This window comes from Taudactylus pleione, unplaced genomic scaffold (genome assembly GCF_031769625.1).
Source record: "Taudactylus pleione unplaced genomic scaffold, aTauple2 ptg000179l, whole genome shotgun sequence".
Classification (NCBI taxonomy): Eukaryota; Metazoa; Chordata; class Amphibia; order Anura; family Myobatrachidae; genus Taudactylus; species Taudactylus pleione.
In genome coordinates, this window is record NW_028284581.1 from 25607357 (window position 1) to 25615374 (window position 8018).

Below are 8018 nucleotides of genomic sequence, written 5' to 3' on the forward strand. Positions count from 1 at the left end.
TACGTCATGTCCGCTATTTATTAGATTAATCGAGTACATCGACCAGCGTATGAACTGCTCGCTATTCTTGTGGTTGGTTTTTCCTACCGCAATCATGCGAGCAGTTCTGACTATAAAATAACCCAGTGACGTGGTCAGTGACGCTGCTGTATTAATTATGCACACCCATAAAACGCTCGTTTTGACCTTTAAGCACGCCTGCGTTCTGATCTCCACTCCCCGTTTTCAAGCACCTTCCCTGTTACCACCCACATACACCTCCTCCTGTCACTCATATTAGCAGGCATTCGCTATTTAGCGAACAAACGATTTTTGGCCGCACTGACTGGTTCGCGCATGCGTATTACGATCCGTACGCATGCGCAGTTGGGCAAACATCGCTTACGAGCGGCTCTGAATCAGGCCCAAAGATCATTCTTCTGGAACATCTTACTTTGTTTAAGCATCTCACTGTTCATCCGCTGCTCATCACACAAGACACTCTGCACCAGTAGCATATCACTCTGTGTACCAGCCTTTTCAGGATCAACCTGTAATAATTGCTGCTTGTGTTTATGTACTTCTGCCACACTGGGTTTAGCAAAGACATCGGATGCCATTTTGGGTCCAGAACCCAATTTCAGAATATTAGTTAACTTCTTTTCTTCTTCTGATTTTCGCACTACCATGTGGAACTTTTTTGAGCCACAGACAGCTGCTCTTCCAGCTGGGCAATTTTCACCATGGCGCCTTCCAACTTGTACTCAGGACCTCATTCAGAGCCGGACGATATCAGCCGTTCGCTCGTATGCATTCGATTGTTTTAAACGGCGCATGCGTCCGGATCTCATTGCGTATGTGCGGCCGGATCATTGCGGTCATTTCTCGATCGCTCGTATACACAGCGAACAGGAAGTGACCTATGTCATTTGATTGACAGAATGTTCCGTTTATGGGTGGTAACAGGGGTGGAGATGAGAAAACGCAGGCGTGGCAAGGCGTTTTTTGGGCGTACATGTATTATCTTGTGCGAACGTCCAATGTGGACGCTATTTTGTACACGTCACTGTGTGATCCATTTTCCATTAAGACTGCTCGCTCAGCTTTGGGTCTGGTATAGTCTACCGCAATGACGATGGTCTCCTCGTACTTCCCCGGACTCATTGATGGTGTCGCGATTAATCAAGTGAGGCAACAAAAACAATTAACTTTTAATTGCTAAACAGCTTGTAAGGTGTTTTAGCAAATAGACCTTTTTTAGTAGCTAAAAACCGAACGCAGGTGAACTACTCAGCTGCTATTTTCTGGGGCATACAATCAATTAGCTAACAAATGTTTGGGTTTTTTGAGTGCTTTTTACATATTTGCAAGTGTTTAATTTGTAGGCAAACAATATTGTACGCATGTTTGTTTTTTTTCTATTTTATTTTTTGACCAAGAAACCAATCGTCCTTTTGTTTTTTGATAATTGTTAATTAAAACTCATAAATTGATTTCAACACTTGTTTTTAGGCAAAATATGAAATGTTTCTATTTCCGTTGTACTGTTTGTAAATTTGTTAGAGGGATTACCTTTTAACCAGTTTGTGAATAAATCAACAGAATTTTGCCATTTTGTTTCCAAAGTTTATTAATATTTTTTTTTTTTTGTTTCAAGTTTTTTTTAAAGTAAACATATTTTTTTTCATGGGCCAAAATCTAGAAATCATTTTGCCCACACACCAACAAAATAAGTGGCATTTGAACACAAATAAAACAAATAAAAACAATTCACAAGAAAGGAGAGGGAGGTTTTTGCCATGCAGGAATATGGGGCAAACACAGAGATGGATTGTGGGGAAATTAGCCAGTGCTGTCATCGCCTTTTAGGCCGTTTGGCAGGGGGTTGGAGGGAGCCTGAACGGGTATGGGAAGTCCTTCGGCTGGCCTGGCCAGAGGCAGATGTTGTGGCCTCTGGACTAGGCATAGGGCTAGGCACATTTGGTAGGGATGGCTGTTGTTGTGCCAGAGGTGGAGGGTCCTGATGTCCCGGCAGGAAGGGAGGCCGGCTCCAACATGTGTTGGCAAATGAGCTGCTCCAGGGCATTTGCTATTCGCACGTTGGCCCCAGTATTTCCGCAAGGGCCTTAGCAGTGGTCACGTTGGCCGCAGCACTTTGCTCCAGGGCGTCCGCCACCCGTAGCAGATTGGCGTCCATCCTCTGCAGAATCTCGGTCTGCTGATCCGTTTTACCATTGAGATCAGTGAGGAGGGCCACTGCCTGCAAGGGGGAATGTCCTGGACTGTCTGCCACAGGGTCCCCAGCCGGATCTAGTGCTTCCTCCCCTGCAGAGCCAGAAGAAATTCTGTGGCCAAAGCTCAACTCTGGAGCAGACTCATCCGCCTGTGTCTCTGTGAGAAAAAAGAGAAAAGAGTAAAATTATAATCTAGATATTGTCAAAAACACATTTCTGAGTTGGTAACCTTACAACATTTACCTGGGGCAACATGAGGAGCCGCAAAGTCTGGCATGTCGGTATCCATGTTCGACACGCCAAACACCTCCTCATCCTGCACACACCCCTGGGCCAGCACCTCCAAATCTGTGAGCTCAAGTGACACAGGGGTGGGACCCCCACCTGTCCCCCCTGCATGCCAAGCCCTATCAGCCAGTTTTTGTTTAAGCTGATATTTGAAGTCGCTCCATCTGTTGGTTTAAAATTTGGCATTATTCCTGCAGTATCTTGACCTGTAAACACTTTTTACTAAAATGTAGTTTTTACGTACCGGCGTTTGATCTCCCGGGTTGAAAATTCAAACTCACCCACACCATTGACACCACTGGCTATGTCGTCCCACAGTTTCCATCTCTGGGTTGCACCCATATTCCTTGGTGCCTGTGCCAGGTTGTCATTGCACATTTGCACCAAAACCTCCATCTCCTTCCTTGTGAATTGTGGCTGCCTTTTTTTTTGGCCCTAGTTTGCCTACTAGGGCCAGCAGCCTCTTCCATGGCATCCTCCACACCTTTTTTTTAAAATGTTAAAAATGTTTTTTAGTAAAATGTTTTAAAATGTAATGTTAAACATACGCATTATCCCATAAAAAAAAAAAAACTTACATGGTGCCTGTTGGCTAGTACTTTGCTGCTCTGTACTAATTTTTTTCGGTCAATGTAGCAGACCGATTTTGGCCTTCAGTGACGTTTTTATACATGCGTCAGCATTATACGGCCGCATCATTCCTTGTGCGCTCCTATTGTCTGTCCTTAATTTGAGCGGGAAAATAAAGCCTATTTATGGCTTGGTGTGACTTGAGTCGAGGTGGCATGTTTTGATTGTTAGAGGTTTAGCGTTGGAGTTGATTGTTGGCAATTGGTTTGGAGAAGGAGGACTGTTTTTTTTTTATCTTTTGGCTTTTTTTCTTCGTTATTTTCCGCTCGCATTTTTTTATCTTTTTCGGCTTTTTGGATTTGCATTTTTGAGTAAGTATTTAAAATATCCACCGTAAAAAATAATAGTAAATAGTTTACATTTGTTTCTAATTTTTTTTTTCTTTTACAGTTATTTTGGCAGTGACCGAGTCAAGTTTTTGAACTTTGGGATATTTGTCTGTTTTTGGTAAGTGTTTTTGGTTTCATGATTTTACAAAGTCGATGTGTTGGTCTTAGCATATGTTTCGCTAAGTAATGTTGTTTTTTTTCTTTGAACAATCATGTCTTACCACTAAATGTAGCGTACTATTTAGCGAACTAATGTATCCTTATTCAACTGTAAAAGTAGCGTACTATTTAGCGAACTAATGTATCCTTATTCAACTGTAAAAGTAGCGTACTATTTCGTGAACTAATATATCCTTATTTAACTGTAAAAGTAGCATACTATTTAGTGAACTAATGTATCCTTATTCAACTGTACAAGTAGCGTACTATTTAGCGAACTAATGTATCCTTATTCAACTGTAAAAGTAGCGTACTATTTAGCAAACTAATGTATCCTTATTCAACTGTAAAAGTAGTGTACTATTTAGCGAACTAATGTTTTTTCAATTTTTCTGTGTAAAATCATGTCTTCCCACTAAATGTAGCGTACTATTTTGAGAACTAATGTGTGCTCCCGTCTCTATTTTTTAGAATACAAATTTTTTTAAAAATCCTAGTTTTTGAAATTAATATCTGTAAAAATTTCTAATTTTGAAATGTAGGTTGATTTGCCCATGACACGTCCCAGGCCTGTAAGCATCTTTGGTTTTCTTGGAAAAGATAAGTATAGTTTTCTTAACACATTTGTCTAAACCTATAACTACCTTGCTTAACATTTCAGGTTGATGTTGGTCGTATTATATTGGCCATGGTTCCAGAACCCGACCAACCTCAACTGCGTCCCAGGCGTAGGCATCGTAGGCGTGCAAGGCCCCAGATATATAGAACACGTGTCACCCTTTTTGGAATGCCAGATGATGAGGTGTTAAGGCGCTACCGTCTTCCGCAACAACTCATCATAGACACTCTCTCATTAATAGAGAGTGATCTTGAACGGCAAATTGACAGTCCTACAGCAATACCACCACTTATGCAATTAATGTCGGTGTTAAATTTTTGTGCCTCAGGATCCTTTCAAACCACTGTGGGAATAGTTGCTGGAATTTCCCAATCCTCCTTTTCAAGGATCCTGAGGGCAGTGATGGAGGCTTTTTTCAAACACCTCCATCATTTTATTAAAATGCCATTGGATATGGGTTCCCTTAATGTGGCAAAGGCTAATTGTTATCAAATAACTGGCTTCCCACACATCATAGGGGTTGTGGATGGCACTCACATACCACTTCAGCCTCCAGCAAGGCTGGAGGCTATATTTAGGAACTGCAAACACTTTCACTCGATGAATGTAATGGTGGTATGTGATGCCTCCCTCCAGATCCTGTCCCTGAATGCCAAATTCCCCGGCAGTGCACATGATTCCTTCGTCATCCGGCAATCAGGGATTTGGCACAGGCAGGCAGGTGGTGGAGTGCTGTATCGGCCTTTTAAAAGGCCAATTCAGATGCCTCCACCGCTCTGGTGGCGACCTCATGTATTTGCCGGCTATGGTTTCTAAAATTGTGGTCCTGTGTGGGATATTTCACAACATCGCCATAAGGAGTGGTGTCCCAATGCAGCCAGAGGATGCCTTGCCTGAGGACAGCCCCCCTGAGGTTGGTCTGAGGTCAGTATGTGGGGGCGCCATATTCAATGAAGTTGTGGCCAGATTTTTTAGGTAATTATTTCCTCATAATGTTTAAAAATGCCACAATGTAGACATGTAATATTTTAAAGTACACTTATAACTGATTTTTTTTGTTTTGTTTTTAATCCCTACAATGACCATAAAAAACCATGCCTACTACCTGATCAACACAAATGACTTTATGTGGACACATTGGATATAACTTCGGGAACTGTTTGAAGAAGGAGCATGCCAACATGAATCCACAAATGTGGATTCATGTTGGCATGCTCCTTCTTCAAACAGTTCCTGATTTTGTTTTTTTGGGTGTTTTGGTGTATTTTTGACGTGTGTATGTGTGTTTTGAATTTTTGTATTTTTTGTGTGCATTCACTTGGTGTTTATTATTTGTGTGCATTAAAATTTTATTTTACGTTCACCAACGATTTCCATCGTAAATTACAACCAAGTGTAACCTGTTTCTAAAAATGCAAAGTTGCTTAATGCCTAATACTGTAAGTTCTTATTTGTAAAAGTTTAGTACCCTGCTTTGTTGCTTAAAACAAACACCAAATGTATTATGGTGAATCAGTATGTTTGCAATTGTAGGCCTAAGCAGGTACCTTTAAATTTAACATTACCCACACCAAAAAAAAATCACATTTTGAGGTTACTTCACCAAACCTTTTGGTATTGTTATGTGTTTAATGTGCCAGCTTACATACTTACTTGAGCTTTCGACAAACACATTTACATTTCTTAAAAAATCATGGACAAATAGTAGACTTATGTAAGGTTCAATAATCTAAGATTTACACACAAGGAATGAGACTTAAATAAATCAAAATACATTTTATTTTTTTAGACATTTTTGGAGTGAAAAATGGGCAGGCGTACCAAAATGTGATCCAAGGCCACTAGCATGGCAACTACATGGCCCCTCAAATTCAGCAAGCCTGCATAAATTTCAGCGTTACGCCTCTGATCCTCTGTGGGTAAAAAAAATGGGCGGATTACTAAAATGGCACCTTAATTTATATGTGAAAAAACAACTAACAAATCATACTATACAAAAAAAGGTGACAAAAAAAACCTACAAAACAAAAGGAATGCCAAACGAAAAGATTGTCAAAAAACAAAAAATCTATTGCAAAAATAACATAAAAGAGAGTTACAACTACACAAAAATACAACATTTGTTGGTACCGTAAACAAGAAAGACACAAGTATGAGTGTTTGGACATGTGTCATATGTGTAAGAGGAAAACATCCTAGACATTGTTTCACAAAGATATATATCAAAAACATTAGAAATACTTTACAATTTTGAAATGCACAGGCAAAAGGACAACATCAACCAAAATCAAAATAATGAAAAAACAGCCATAGTTTTAAAGTGAAACACACCGGTCCTAATGGTGCCTGGTCCTGGAGCCCCAAAATCGTCCTCATCAGAGGTGGGCCAGTGCAGCAGGGATGGAGGAGGGGTGATTTGGGATGAAGTTGAGGGTGAGGAAAAGAGAGGGGGATTGAGGGGAGTGTGAATTGGGAGGGATGGGAATGTGAGGAGAGGGAGGGGCCTCACGGTCGGCCAGGAATTTGGGGAAGAATTTGGGGAAGAATGGGCAGAGGAGGTTTGGGTGGGAGTGGGGGATAGGGGACATGCCCGACGTCGCTGACGTTGGTGACGTTGTAGTCTGCGCTCAGCCCCTAAATAATGTTGAAAAATTTCGATTATTACATAGTTAATTTTTTGTTTCAACAATTTACACACCAATTTTTTATTTTTTTTTAAAAACAGGGCTATACAGTAAACATGCACACGCAGGTATGTCCAAAATTTCAATGTCCTTGAAAAAGGCTTAAGGCCGAAACGCGTTGGAGACAACACACCCCAGCACAGATTACTGCACCACCTCACCTTGGTACTCATCATCAACCTCACGGCAAGGTGGTACAGAACTATTAACGTGGACCACCGCATCATCCCCACCCTTGAAGCAGCGACGGGCATCCGTCCAGGTACACCCTGCGGGCTCGCAGGGTGCCAGCAACCACCGGACCCACACCGGATCACACAACAACTGTGCACCAACCAGGGACGGCACACCTACCGGTAGGTAATTGATGATCAGTGCGGGATGCCGCTGTCACTGTACGGGACTTTTTCTATCAACATTACAAATCCTGGTCCACTAAAACTGAGACCATAGGTCCAGCATAGGGGACGTGCAGAAGTAAGGGCCGCACGGCAAGGAGCCCCCTAAAAGGGCCCACCAACTCCCTGACCAGGAAACTACGGAGCCCGCCACCCATCCCCAATCCCACTCACGGAACCACCTAGGGAGCATTGTGTCTCACCATTAAACAGGTTGGATTCTATTTCCATTGTCTGGCTTTTCATTGTACACCACACACCACCTACACTGCAGGCACACACCGACACACGCCATCCCCTGACACAACATACCCCCCCATATTCCGCTCTCCCAAGTCCCCCCCTTCCCCCCCCTGTTCTTCCCCCAACTCACTCCTCATTTCCCCCCACATACATACACACATAGGAGCGCACGTGTACTCCCCTTCCTCCATGTCCAAAATAAAGAAACAGGGCTATACAGTAAACATGCACACGCAGGTATGGCCAAAATAAAGAAACAGGGCTATACAGTAAACATGCACATGCAGATATGGCCAAAATAAAGAAACAGGGCTATACAGTAAACATGCACACGCAGGTATGGCCAAAATAAAGAAACAGGGCTATACAGTAAACATGCACATGCAGGTATGGCCAAAATAAAGAAACAGGGCTATACAGTAAACATGCACATGCAGGTATGGCCAAAATAAAGA